Source organism: Erinaceus europaeus, chromosome 9, assembly GCF_950295315.1.
Source record: "Erinaceus europaeus chromosome 9, mEriEur2.1, whole genome shotgun sequence".
In the NCBI taxonomy this organism is placed as follows: domain Eukaryota; kingdom Metazoa; phylum Chordata; class Mammalia; order Eulipotyphla; family Erinaceidae; genus Erinaceus; species Erinaceus europaeus.
In genome coordinates, this window is record NC_080170.1 from 21,650,432 (window position 1) to 21,663,608 (window position 13,177).

A 13,177-nucleotide genomic window follows, 5' to 3' on the forward strand; every position below is an offset into this window, starting at 1 on the left:
GAACATGACGGGTAAATGAGTAAAGCTGATAATACAGCTGGGGAGGAGGCGGGGAAGGAGTTATGAGTTATGCTCTACATAGACACAGAAGGCTCAGTTCTTCTTCCAAGAGGCACTAAGATTGCATGAATCTGGAGTACTATTATGTCCGAGCAAAGAATCCTCAGAGCAGTTTAGCAAAGGAGGAACTAACTAAGACATCAAAGTTATCAGGATGGTCTAAAGGCAGATTGGAGGGTGTGGTGTGTGTAACCTGAAGGAAGGTTAGAAACACAAGAGCACCAACTCAAGGGTTTGAGGACTGAAGATGACAGAACAGACCCGGCCAAGAGCCCATCTCTGGCATGCTCGAGGTCTCTCCTCACTGGACAGTCTTCCTGCCCTGTGCTGACTAGGAGCACAGGAGACAGTTCAACTTTTTACTGTGAAGGGGGCTCTTTGTAACAGAAAGGAGGCCTACAGGATGGATGGGACTACAGGATGGTTATGCTAAGTGAAGTAAAAAGGTGAAAGATAGGGGTTTGGGCGGTAGCACTGCGGGTTAAGCGCACATGGCATGAAGCACAAGGACTGGCTTAAGGATCCCGGTTCGAGCCCCCAGCTCCTACCTTCGGGGGGGTCGCTTCATGGGTGGTGAAGCAAGTCTGCAGGTGTCCGTCTTTCTCTCCCCCGTCTCCCCTCCTCTCTCGAACAACAGCAATGACAACATAAAAATTAACTACAACACGGGTGGCAACAAAATGGGAAAAATGACCTCTAGGAGCAGTGGATTTGTAGTGCAGGCACTGAGCCCCAGCAATAATCCTGGAGGCAAAAAAGAAAAGAAAAGAAAAGAAAAGAAAAGAAAAGGAAAGGAAAGAAAAGAAAAGAAAGGTAACTACAGGATAGCTTCACTCATGTGTGGAGTGCAAGCAATTAAAGCAAACACACTTGTAAAAAATTATAATAATAACCAAACTGTCTCTTAGACTTTAAAAAAAACCATAGTGGTCATCAGAGGGACGGGTAGGATGGAGGTGGGAGTCACTGGGATGTTGATGGTGGATACAGTGACTCATGCTCACACATGTGTAGGTATGAAGCTATGCCCCTTTAAATCTTATAAATCAGTATTATATATGCACATTACATATTATGTGCACACACACACAGAGACTATATTTTTTTTAGTTAGATTTAAGGAGAAGGGATGGTTTGTGGACATAGCAAAGACTCTCAGAGGAAAGCTTCCTGCTTCTTTCCTTGGTACTATCAGCCAGAAATGTCCTGGTCAAATATTTTTCAGTTTTTCCAACGAGTTCCGTGGAGCTCCTTGAAGCCATGTGAAATACAACTTGAAAAGGCTTCTCAATGAATATAAATACAGAAGCTATTCTTACAAGAGCTTCACAGGGAGAGGTCAGAGGCAGGCATGGGAAAGAGACAGCCTCCTGCTGGCTGAGCGTTCCCTCTCCCCAACCCAGCTTCGCACAGGCGACTGTTTGTTCAGGTCTAGATCCCTCCTAACCCTGAGCACAGATCAGATCCGACTTTTACATACACAGACAAAGCTGGGCTCCAGAGAGGACTGGACATCTGTAGAACTTGACATTCAAGCCTCTGGCGAGATGTCAACATTCTGGAGAGCACTCTAAATGTTTTGCTTTGAGAGCTGATGCAGCCCTTCCCACTGGTCAGTGTGAGCAGCCCGGGCAGACAGCACAATCAATTTCCCTCCACATCAGATGCGGTGCTCTGCTGCTGATTCCATCTTGCCCACAGACCCTGGAAGAGACTGGAGAAGACCGGTGAGTACCGAAGTCCCAGCCTATGCACAGGACAGAGCTGGAAGGATTCTTGCTGTGCTTTCCCTTTCCCTGGTTAGTGGATGGACTGACAAGGGACAGATTTACAAGTGACAACTGCCTTCTCCAACTTCAAAGACTATACCCATCAGAGCAATCAGCTCTCCCTGCAAGTAGTTTTCTTCTTAATTGAATGAAGGAAAAATGTCTTCTGGGGGCTCATGTGCTTGGCTGTAGGTTATTTGTTGATCTCTCTATTTTTAAGTGTATAGGATTATTGCTTGCACAGTGTAAGTCAAACTGATGCATCTGCGGGTAGCGAATCAATGTGTGAATGAAGGAAAAAATTGCCCATATGGCTGGGTGGCAGGTTAATTCTCAGAGTAAAGGCAGTCCAGCACCAGAAGCGCAGCGCCAGGGGAAGGAAAAGGCAGGCTTGCTTTCCGATCACAGGAGGCCGCAGCCCCACTAAGGCTGAGACCAAATATACAATGCTTCATGCAGAGTCACATGTTGTGAAATACCAAATGCCTGGGTGACTGATGTGGATTTAATGGTCAGTCATAATTATTTCCCAGGAGGCGGAAGAGAGACAGGACTTGAGTAAGCCTCACAGCTGCTAACTAGAGTTTTATTATATGTCCTTGATCCTTAACTTCGAAAGAATAGCATCTCATATTCATTGTGTTTGTACTTTTAATTTGCACAATTTTACTTGGACTTTTAAAAAACAGTATTTTTAGTATTTATTTATTTGATAGGATAATGAGACACCTGCAGCATTGTTTCACCACTTATGAAGCTTCCTACCTGCAGGTGGGGACTGGGGGCTTGAACCTGGGTCCTTATGCATGATAATGTGTGTGTTCAACTGGGTGAGCCACCATCCAGCCCCTCATTTAACTTTTAATTGTGGCTAGAATAATGAGAATGATTCATGGAGCTTATTCTGTTGCCAGAGCTTTTAGAAAGTGCATGGTAAGTTCCATAAAATCCAGATTAACAAAGATTCTAAAGATGGCGGGGGGGAGGTGGTGGCTCACTGGGTTAAAAAGTGCATACACTACAGTGTGCAAGGACCCAGCTTCAAGCCCCTGGTCCTCACCTGGAGGCAGAAAGTGTCATAAGTGAAGCAGAGCTGCAGGTGTTTTTGTCTCTCTCTCTCTCCCCCTCAATTTCTCTATCTCTATCCAGAAATAAATTAATTAATTTAATTAAATATGTAATTAGGGCCTTGAATCTACTTAAGCTTATTTCTCAATCAAAAAGAAAAATGTCAGAGGAGGGTAGATAGCATAATGGTTATGCAAACAGACTCTCATGCCTGAGGCTGCAAAGTCCCAGGTTCAAACCCCCCGCACCACCATAAGCCAGAGCTGAACAGTGGTCTGGGTAAAAAATTAAAATAAATAAAGAAACAAACAAATAAATAAAAAGGAAAATGTCTAAAGAGTTCCATTTCCAGAAGTTGGAAGAAGCCAAAAGGAGGGCAGTGCTGGAGGGTAATTTATCAACCACAGGCACCTGCCCCTTCTACCACCGAGTTTTTCAGTAACTGAATTTAGTAGAACCTTTTTCAAAACTGTAACTCTTCTCAACAAATAGCTCTCCAACTGGGGGGACGGCAGCCTCTTCAATCCTCTCAACCAATTTATACCTACCAACTTCCTTGCCAGTTTTCCCTACCTGAATTAAGCATCCACAGGAAAAACTATATCCAGCTAGACAGATACAGAGATATGCAGGATCAGACAGACAGACAGATCTCATATTCCGCAGCATGAAAACAGACTATAGTTGAACTCCTCTGCGTGCCTTCAATTCTGCCCGGCAGCCCCGTGCATCGAGGGGAAGACACAATAATGCTTCAACACCAAACACCAAATGGCTGTGGGGGATTAACACACCTGGGCCCTGGCTGGCTCAACAGGTTGAGCTTGCTTTGGAAAGGCTTGCCAGGATCTGGGCTGGCCAGCCTCTGGTCATGATCCGCTTGATACAACTGCACAGCTTTCCCTAATCATTCACATCCGAGTATAATTTTGCTAGCAACAACTGGGAGTGTTGGGATTAATTCGGTGAGACTGTAATTTCTGTAGGTAAACAAAGATCAACTATTAGCAGATTTTTTTATGACACAGCCTAACAAGAAGAAAAGTCAATTATTATCAAAGGGGAACCCCCAAAAGTCAATCAATGAGTAAGGAGAATACTGATATTAACTTTATTTTGTTTTAATTTCATTTCTGTCACCAGGGTTATAGCTGGGGCTTGGACCTGTAGGATCACTTCATCAATCAGTGGCTGGCTTGCTTCTCTCTCTCTCTTTCTCTCTCTCTCCCCACCCCCTTCATAGCAACAGAGAGAAATAGGAAGAGAAAGAGAGACAGAGACACCTATATTATAGCATTGCTTCACCACTCATCAAGCTCCACCCCATGTCCCTCATCCTCCAGGTGGGGACCAAGGACTTGAACCTGGATCCTTGCGAATGATAATGTGTTTGCTCTACATGAAGCAACAATCCCCACCCCCATGGCCCGCAATAACATTTTCATATGATAGCCCCAAAAGAGTTTTAATTGACAATTCCAAAAACTAAAGTCAAGGGTCTGTTCCTATGTTTTTAAAACCTTTGCACAGATAATGCCATCTAATAAACGGGGTGTAGCCAAAAGCCAAATTACCCTGGCAGAGACCCTCTGTTATTGGCTGGGTTTTACTCAGTGGGACAAAGGGATTCAGATAAATCCAGTAACCAAAGAGAGCATAACTAAAATGAGAAAAGGGAAAGGGAAAGGGAAAAGGGGGAAGAAGCTTACAGGAAAGGCATCTGAATTCCAATTCAGTGCCCTGCCCCACTCTCTCTCACCTCTGAACTAAGATGAATGATTACATTGAGTGGTGGAGTCTCCAGAACTATAAGAGGAGGTGCATGAGTGCAAGGGGATGGCCTGCCCCTTGGGAGCAGGGCAGTGGCACACTCAGCTAAGCACACATATCACCATGTACAAAGACCCAGGTTCAAGTCCCCCTCCCCACCTGCAGAGGGTACAATTCACAAGCAGTGAAGCAGGTCTGCTGGTGCCCTTCTCTCTCCCTATCTCCTCCTCCTTCCTCAGCTTCTCTTTCCTGTTAAATAAAGGAGAAAAGAAAGAAAAAAAAAAAAAAAAGGAAAAAGTGACCACTAGGATCAGTGGATTCTGATTCATAGTGCTGGCAGTGATAACCCTGGAAGCAAAAAGAAACAAAGAAAAAAAGAGTGGTCTGTCCCTGGCAACTCCCACCTTGTGCAAAATGGTCAGTACTGTGGACCAACTAGGGGTGTCCTCACATTAGGGGTGGATTTCCCTAGGGGCAAGAGTCTGTATTTTGTAGAGGCAGGTCTAATGAATCCTGAGTTAACTTTTTTTTTTTTTTTGGGGGGGAGGACAGTAGGAGAGAGAAAAGAGGCAGAGAATCAAGGCATCACTGTGGTACAAGTGGTGGCGGAGACTGAACTCAGGACCTCACACAAGTGAGTCCTTCACTTTACCACTGAGCCAGCCACCCAATCAACCACCTGTTTTTGTCTCTTGACTCTTTCACAGTCTTCTGCCCCCTCACCTCTAAGAACTCATGAAAAAGCTATCTATCTCCCCCACCCCACCCCCCCAAAAAAACCCTGCCTACATAAGCAGTTACTCAACAAAGAGGAGCACCCTCCCTCTCTCCCCATGCTAACAGCTCAGCTGGTTGGAGGGGACAGCGGCATGAGCACAATCCCCTGATGATTTTCTTTGAAAACAAGGCAGAAAACAAATCGTGAAAGAAGGGGAAACGAATTCTCCTCATTTATCTATCATTCCAGCAGAAAACAGGGCATCAAGCCAGCTCACAAGTAGTGAGCCTACCCCTGTCCACAAATGTCCACCATCAGTGACCCTCTTGAGAGCCTGAAGCCTGGGGTTCAGCCGGTGCTGAGCCTAGCCTGTGCTGGTGGGGGCCCCATGCAGAAAGGTGGGAGAGGAAGACAAGAGTGCTGTCATCTGTTAAGTTTATATGCTAGGTGCTAACAGATAATCTCCCCAAAAAGTCAGGAGGAGAATGAAGTGAAAGTTATCTGGCCTATAGACATTATGACAACAGGGGCCAGGCAGTGGTGCACTGGGTTACGTGCACGTGTCACTATGCACAAGGACCTGGGCTCAAGCCCTCGGCCTCCACCTGCTGTGGGGGGTGGGGGGTGGGGTGAAGTGGTGAAGCAGTGCCACAGGTGTCTCTGTTTCTCTCTTTCTGTCTCTATTCCCCCCTTCCCTTTCAATTTCTGTTCTATCAAATAAAGCTCAAAATAGGTCTTTTTTTAAAAAAAAAAAAAAAAGTTCCAACAACAAATGTTCAGAAAGCTCTTCTGTAATCCATAATTTGGTATTTGCAAACAATAGCGTGCGTGGATAGCAAGCATAGAAGTCTGTAAACTGACCCCAAGAAATCTTATTGGACAGTTACAGTTAAAATTTATTTTAGCCAGCAGTTCCTCAGCTTATGCTTTCAAGAGCCCTTTCAGTGTTGAAAGCAAAGAAGCCCACAGATGTAGTTTGTGTACGGAACATGCATAGCAAAACTTACTAAGTCAGAAAAGAATAAATCTGTGAAATGTGTAAAATATTAATTTAAAAAAATTTATCTTTATTGTTGGGTAAATAACAGCCAGAAATTGACGGGGGTGGGGGGAAGAAAGAGAGAGAGACCTGCAGCCCTGCTTCACCACTCATGCAGCTTCCCCCTGCAGATGGGCGCCAGGGGCTCAAACACAGGTCCTTGCACCTTGCAACATATGCACTCAACCAGGTGTGCCACCACCCGCCCCCAAAAATATTTATTTCTAACAAGGCTAAAATAACAGCGCATGTCAGCAAATTTCTGACGAGCAGAGAAATAGGTGGAAAGAAGCCACAACACTGAAGCTTCCTGCAATGCAGCGGCGGCCGGGTCTGAGCCTGGCCCACGCACAGGGCAGAGCCTTATCCAAGTGAACTGTTTTGCCGGCCCTATCTACTTTTTTTTTTTTTAAATCTCTCTGGACTAAGGCAGATTCTAATATCCATTTCCACATCCAACCGGTTCTAAATCGCTCTGTTAGTTAACATATAGTGGAGAAAATCCATTCTTACATAAATATATCATCACAGAAGGAAGGGGTATTTTTATAAACTATAAACCATGCTAGAAGTGCTAGTTTCTTGGTTCCTATGGGGAACCTAAAATCTGCCAGTGAATGTTTTCTGTTATATTAAAATTCACAAGCCTTATCTGTTTGGGGGTTTTTCTTTTTCAGTAAATCTTTAGCCCTTACTATTCCCCCTCTCTTCCAAGCCTTCATTTGGATGTCATTGCTCTGGGCATACTTTTCAGACACAGAGATAGAGGGAGAAAGGAAAGAGTCCACATACCAAAGCTTCTTCCAGTGTGCGAGGTCTCGGCCTTGAACCCAGGTCCTACTCATGACTAATCTACCAGTCCCCAATACTGACTTTCTTCCTTCGTTCCTTCTTTTCTCCCTCTCCCTCTCCCTCCCCCCCCCTTTCCCTCCAGGGTTACTGCTGGGGCTTGGTGTCTGCACTATGAATCCACTGCTCCTGGAAGCCATTTTTCCCATTTTGTTACCTTTGTTGTTGTTGGATAGGACAGAGAGAAATGGAGAGAGGACGGAAAGACAGAGAGGGGGAGAGAGAGATGTTGGTATGCATGAGACCCCTTCTGTTTCATTTGGTTTAAATCCCCCCTGCTTAACACTGTTCTATTTACATAACCACTGTTAACAAGCTCCACCCTCCCTCCAGGGCATTGGTGGTTCAGTGATAGGATTCTCGCCTGCTCCGCCCCCTCCTTGTCACACCCTGATCCCTTCTTTGTCACACTCTGATTTTCACCAGTCACTTTTCTCTCCACCCTCTCTATGTCACATCCTGTTTCCACCCTACTTGGCAAGTATATATAAAGACAGCATTGTGAGTTTTAGAGTACTTTAGTTTAGCTTAGCTCGGCTTAGATTGTGCTGCGTCCTGCACGAATAAAGAGATACTGCGTACAGCTCAACCATGAGTCCCTGGTCGTCTGTTACCCGCCCGTGAAGCCAGCCCAGTGAAAACAACATAGCCCGTCGAAAACGACATATGGCGCCCAAGAGACACCTGCAGACCTGCTTCACTGCTTGTGAAGCAACCCCCTGCAGGTGGGAAGCTGGGGGCTCAAACCAGGATCCTTATTCTGGTCCTTGCACTTTGTGCCGTGTGTGCTAACCCTCTGCGCTACCACCCGGCCCCCCAGTACGGACTTTCTAACATAAGATTACAAGTCATCGGCTATCTGGAGAAAATATTCATGCAGAACTTTCAAGTACAGAAACTGTTCATTACATACTATCAAAAAAAAATCATATTATCATGGACTTTGATCTTAAGCTAACATACTGGACAGCTGTCAAGCTCACAGGGCCAGACTCAGGTTTCCTTGTTTTGTTATCGTACCGGTGTGTGGTTGTACTGTCCGTCGGCAGTGACTCTAGGGTAGCTGGGAGTGTGGCCTTGATTTGCAGTAACAGCAGATTTGTCTTAAGGAGCACCACGGATTTTCTACTATTTACTGCAAATTACTATTTCTACTATTACTGCAAATGCTAGCGGGAAGAAAGTAACATGCTGGCATTGGTTCAGACATTGCCATGTGTGAGGACAAGGATGCAGGTTCATGAGCACTGAAGCAAAGCTGTGGGTCTCTTCTCTCCACCCCACCCCCACCCCTAGGCTCTCACCCTCTATCAAAGAAAAAGAAACAAAAAGGGAGGGCAGACTGCAAAGAGCAGTAGAGTCCTGCAAGCACTAAGCCCCGGCAATAACCCAGTGGGGTGAGGTGAGGAGAAAAGCAGCAGGTTTCCAGCCCAGTCTGGCGTCAAGGACCCCAAGATGCCACAGAGCACATTGTGAGGTGTGTTGTTTTAGACTTTGTGAAGGGGGACGTTGCTTATGACACAAACAGTAGTCGTGTTAACAGAGAGAATTATCTGACGATATTAAAGCTGGTAGGTTTTATCAAATTAAGCCTTTAATAGTGCTTTAGCAAGTTATAACCTAGGAAATGCTAGGCGATACCCACAGCAGGTCTCAACAATAAAATAATTTGGGAAAATTTAATTAAAAAAAAAAAAGAAAGAAAACATGAGCAAAAAGGATGACAATACGCTTCAGAAGTAGTCAATTATCAAAACATCAAGAAATACCCGTGGGGGTAGATAGCACAATGGTTAGGTAAAGAGACTCTCATGCCCGAGGCTCCAAAGTCCCAGGTTCAACCCCCAGCACTACCATAAGCCAGAGCTGAGCGGTGCGCTGGTAAAACTATGCCCGTGTCACCAGTAAAGATGGCAACAAGCACCTGCTGCGTGGCCCGTGGGGGAGGTTATGCGAGTCCACAGCAGCGAGTCCATGGCAGCGAGTCCACGGCGGCAGGCTCAAGCTTTTAACTGTCTTGCTCCACTGCAGCACAAATATCTGTACTTGCGAGGACTCCGGCTACCTTACCCAAAGCACCAAAACCCCCACCTAGCCTCCTCCACAGGCTCCACCTCTGGACACACAAACACACCTGCACTTTTCCCACAAGTTAGCGTGCTTGCTGGCACTTTTGCCATTGCAGGGGGGACAAATTCTTACCACAGGTGCAAGGTCATACAGTTGAGGCAAGGTCCCTGCTGCCTATCAGGAGAAAACTCGCCTTTCCTGGCTGAGGCATTTGGAAGCAGGACCTATGAGAAGCCAGATTCCACTGAGCTTATGAGTGCCAGCACTCAGAATCAATCACTCCCAGCCAGCAGCTAGCAGGAGGGCAGGAAGTCAAAGGCAGAGCACGCAGGTCTGAGACAATAGTCTTTGAGGGCTCAGTAGAGGTGCCTCCCATCAGAGATGCTCTGGTTACTACACCTTGGGAACTTGCTCAAGCCACTAGGCTACCTTCACTTGATTCCTACCAGTACATGATTTTCTTGGGAGCCTGGCAGTGGCATACAAAGAAAGAAAGAAAGAAAGAAAGGAAGAAAGAAAGAAAGAAGGGAGGGAGGGAGGGAGGGAGGGAGGGAGGGAGAAGACAGAGGATAAATGGCTACTGGGAGTGGCTGATTCATTTTGAAGGCACCAGAGGTAGTAACACCAGTGCCAACTAGGGAGGGAGGGAGGACAAAAAGGACAGGACAGGATTTTCTCCAAGTCAGCTATCAGAAATCTCCACAGAATCGAACACAAGCCACTTGCTGGATTGGATGCCAACCCCAAGTTCTCACCCAGTATTTAATAGTGTAACACCTAGTATTTAATAGTGTAACAGACAAACTATTAAATACTAAATAGATTTCATTAAAAGGCGCGTTTCCTAGTGGTCATGAGTTTAGAATGAGAATCAACCGTTCAGTTCTATAAGCTGCTGACTGCAACATCTGGGACAGTTCAGTCAAGCTCTCAGTTTCCTTGGTGGTCAGTGGGATTCCTTCTGTTGTATAAGGATTACTTGAGGATTTTATAATGTATCGCTTGCATTCACTCATTTTTAAATTGCATGTAGTCGCACTGGGTGACACTTTACCCCATAACCTCTGCCATGGACAGTGCTTCCAGGAGCGCTTTGTGCATCTCTTTCTAGCCCGGCTTTTGGAAGTGGTGCCTAGGGCATATGTGGGGACTCATCAAGCAAATACTCAGCCAGGGAGGAAGGGAATGCTCATCTTTTTAGACCTTTCTATAGTCCCTTTCCTAAAGTGATGAACTTTAAAAATCTAAAGCTAACCAGAGCATTTGTAAAAGTCCTGGAAGACAGACAGACAGACAGACAGACAGACAGACACACACACACACACACACACACACACACACACACACACACACACACACACAACTTTTTTTTTTAACCAGAGCACTGCTAAAGCTCTGGCTTATGGTGGTGGGGGGAGAGAGATTGAACCTGGAACTTTAGATCCTCAAGTATAAGTCTCTATGCATAACCATTATGCTATCTACCCCGCCCTATCACTTATCAGTTATCTGCCCATGGAGATTCAAAATAAAAGTATATAAGGGAAGAGAATGAGAAACACCACCCTCAGGATATACAGTTTACCTGCAGCAGAGAAAAAGGGAGGAAGGTGTCAGGCGGAGGTGATGGGTGGGCATGGGAGTAAGCTTGGAAGTTCTCTGCTGGGCGTTTTTTTTGTTGGGCTCAAGTTTCTATTCCTTAAATTCCTTTCATAATGTCAAGTATTCCACTGTATGGGGGGGGTATTTTTTAAAGTGAGTCATATCACTTGTGTCTGGGGCAAGGTGGAACCCCCAGTTTGAACAACACTGGGTCACAGCAGGGGTGACAACTCAGCTCAAGGAGGGAGCCCAGGAAAGCACAGTGGGGGGTTGGGGGTGTTACAAGCAGGCTAGGGGAGACAAGGCAGCTCAAGAATCACAGCACCAGGCCCAGGGCTCCAGAGAGCAGGGTCACCTTGGAGGTTCAGCTGCTTTGTCCCCAAGATGAAGAACCTGTCTGGAAACAGGTGGCCAAGGACTCTTTCATGGAGGAAAGCACAACTAGCCTTATGCACGCAGAGAGTCTTCTACAGTATATATTGTGTATTTTTTTTTTTTGCCTCCAGGGTTATTGCTGGGGCTCAGAGCCTGCACCATGAATCCACTGCTCCTGGAGACCATTTTCCCCCTTTTTGTTACCCTTGTTGTTGTATAGGACAGAGAAAAATGGAGAGAAGAGGGGAAGACAGAAGAGGGGAGAGAAAGACACCTGCAGACCTGCTTCACCGCCTGTGAAGTGACTCCCCCTTGCAGGTGGGGAGCCGGGGACTCGAACTGGGATCCTCATTCTGGTCCTTGTGCTTGGCGCCATGTGCGCTTAACCTGCTGCGCTACCACTCGACCCCCTTGTGTATTTCTAAGTGTCTTCTAGCAAAAAGCACAGAATATCAAACTGGCCCACTCCAGGGAAGTTTGATCATTCAGTGACTGCCAGACAGTCATGCTGAGAAGAATATTTCTTTTCTTTTTTTTTCTCTTTATTGTGCCAAATAATCCAGGAGTGAGGCGTTCAAACTGGAATAGCCAGTCCTCCAAGGACCATTTATCAAACAGGCTTGCAGCCACTTCCAGGCTGTTGTCTCCACCCGCTGAGTTTAACAAGCTGGGGGCTTTGTAACAATGGCACCTTCCACATTTTCTAGCTAGCTGGCTTCTGTGAAGGAGCGAAGCTTCCCCAGTCTGCTCTCTGCCCCTGGCCCCACCCTTTTGTCATTCCCTGTTTCTTAGGGTTTGTCTGGTTGCAACCAGGGTTATTTATCACTGAGGCTAGGTGCCAACACTATGAGGTGGCCACTCCCCCCTCCCCCCTTTTTTCCTATTTTATCTGATAGAGACAGAGAGAAACTGAGAAGGGAGGGCAGCTAGAGAGGGAGAGAGACACAGAGATACCTACAGCCCTGCTTCACTACTTGTGAAGCGTCTCCCCTGCAGGTATAGAGAAGGGGCTTGAACCCAGGTCCCTGTGTATGATAAGGTGTGCCAACACTCACACACCCCCACCCCCGCATCCATGTTTATAAAATCACACCCAAATCCAAATCCTGATTTTGGTTTTTCATATTTCCATTATAATTCTTACTGTGACCCAAAAAAAACTGTCCAATGTATAAGCGCCTTCCAGTCAGCTCCGGGTGCTTTTCACTTTGCCTTTTTTAACATTTCCCCATCGATCTTTCTTGCTTTCCACCCACAAGGTGTCTCAACTTCTCAACTGACCCTTGTACTTTCTCTGTGCCTAACTGGAAGCCAGTCATCTCCACTACCACCCCCACCCACCCACCCCACTCCCCCCAGCTGGCTGCTCCCTTTTACAGGAAAGTGATAGGAGGAAGCTGAGCTGACTTACACTGGGAATGGCCCTGACTTCTCGGGGTTCCCACTTTTGCTGCTGAAGGATGGAGAAGGCTCAAGGGAGTGCGTGGTCAGCAGGGTGGCATGCCTTTTGACTACAGCCTTAGACTTCTGCTTTATTAAGGAATTTCCACATTGAGACCTTGAAGGGTAAGACTAGCTTCTAGAGGGAGAGGGCTATCAAAGGCACAACACAGGGGCCAATGACACAGCTCGCCTGGGAGGGTGCCTGCTCTGAGATGCCCCCCCAGGAGCCTTGTTGCTGTGCTGTCTCTGTCTCAATCTCTATCTCTCTGACTGAAGCAGTCAGTCTACAGCAGTGAAGTCTCAGCAACGGGGGTGGGGGGAGGAAAGCAGTAACATATAGAGAAAGGCTAGAGGAAAAAGCCAGTGTGGACTGCATTAGAAAAGCAGAAAAGGGGGCCAGGTGGTGGTGCACCT

At 46.4% G+C, this 13,177-nt stretch overlaps 2 protein-coding genes across 14 annotated transcripts in view; one reads left to right on the plus strand and one right to left on the minus strand.

Annotated features, from left to right (window-relative positions):
• The window catches only part of MED12L (mediator complex subunit 12L), a 300,870-nt gene that overhangs the window by 167,271 nt on the left and 120,422 nt on the right, over nucleotides 1-13,177 (minus strand). The gene's annotated exons all lie outside the window — the stretch shown is intronic.
• The window catches only part of P2RY14 (purinergic receptor P2Y14), a 48,128-nt gene that overhangs the window by 24,938 nt on the left and 10,013 nt on the right, over nucleotides 1-13,177 (plus strand). Inside the window, exon 1 of one of the 2 annotated variants that reach the window (XM_060197519.1) lies at nucleotides 1,510-1,787. The exons of the other annotated variant lie outside the window; for it this stretch is intronic. The gene's annotated coding sequence lies outside the window, so the exon portion shown is untranslated. Of the gene's footprint in view, nucleotides 1-1,509; nucleotides 1,788-13,177 lie in introns of those variants that run through there. 2 annotated transcript variants of the gene reach the window in all.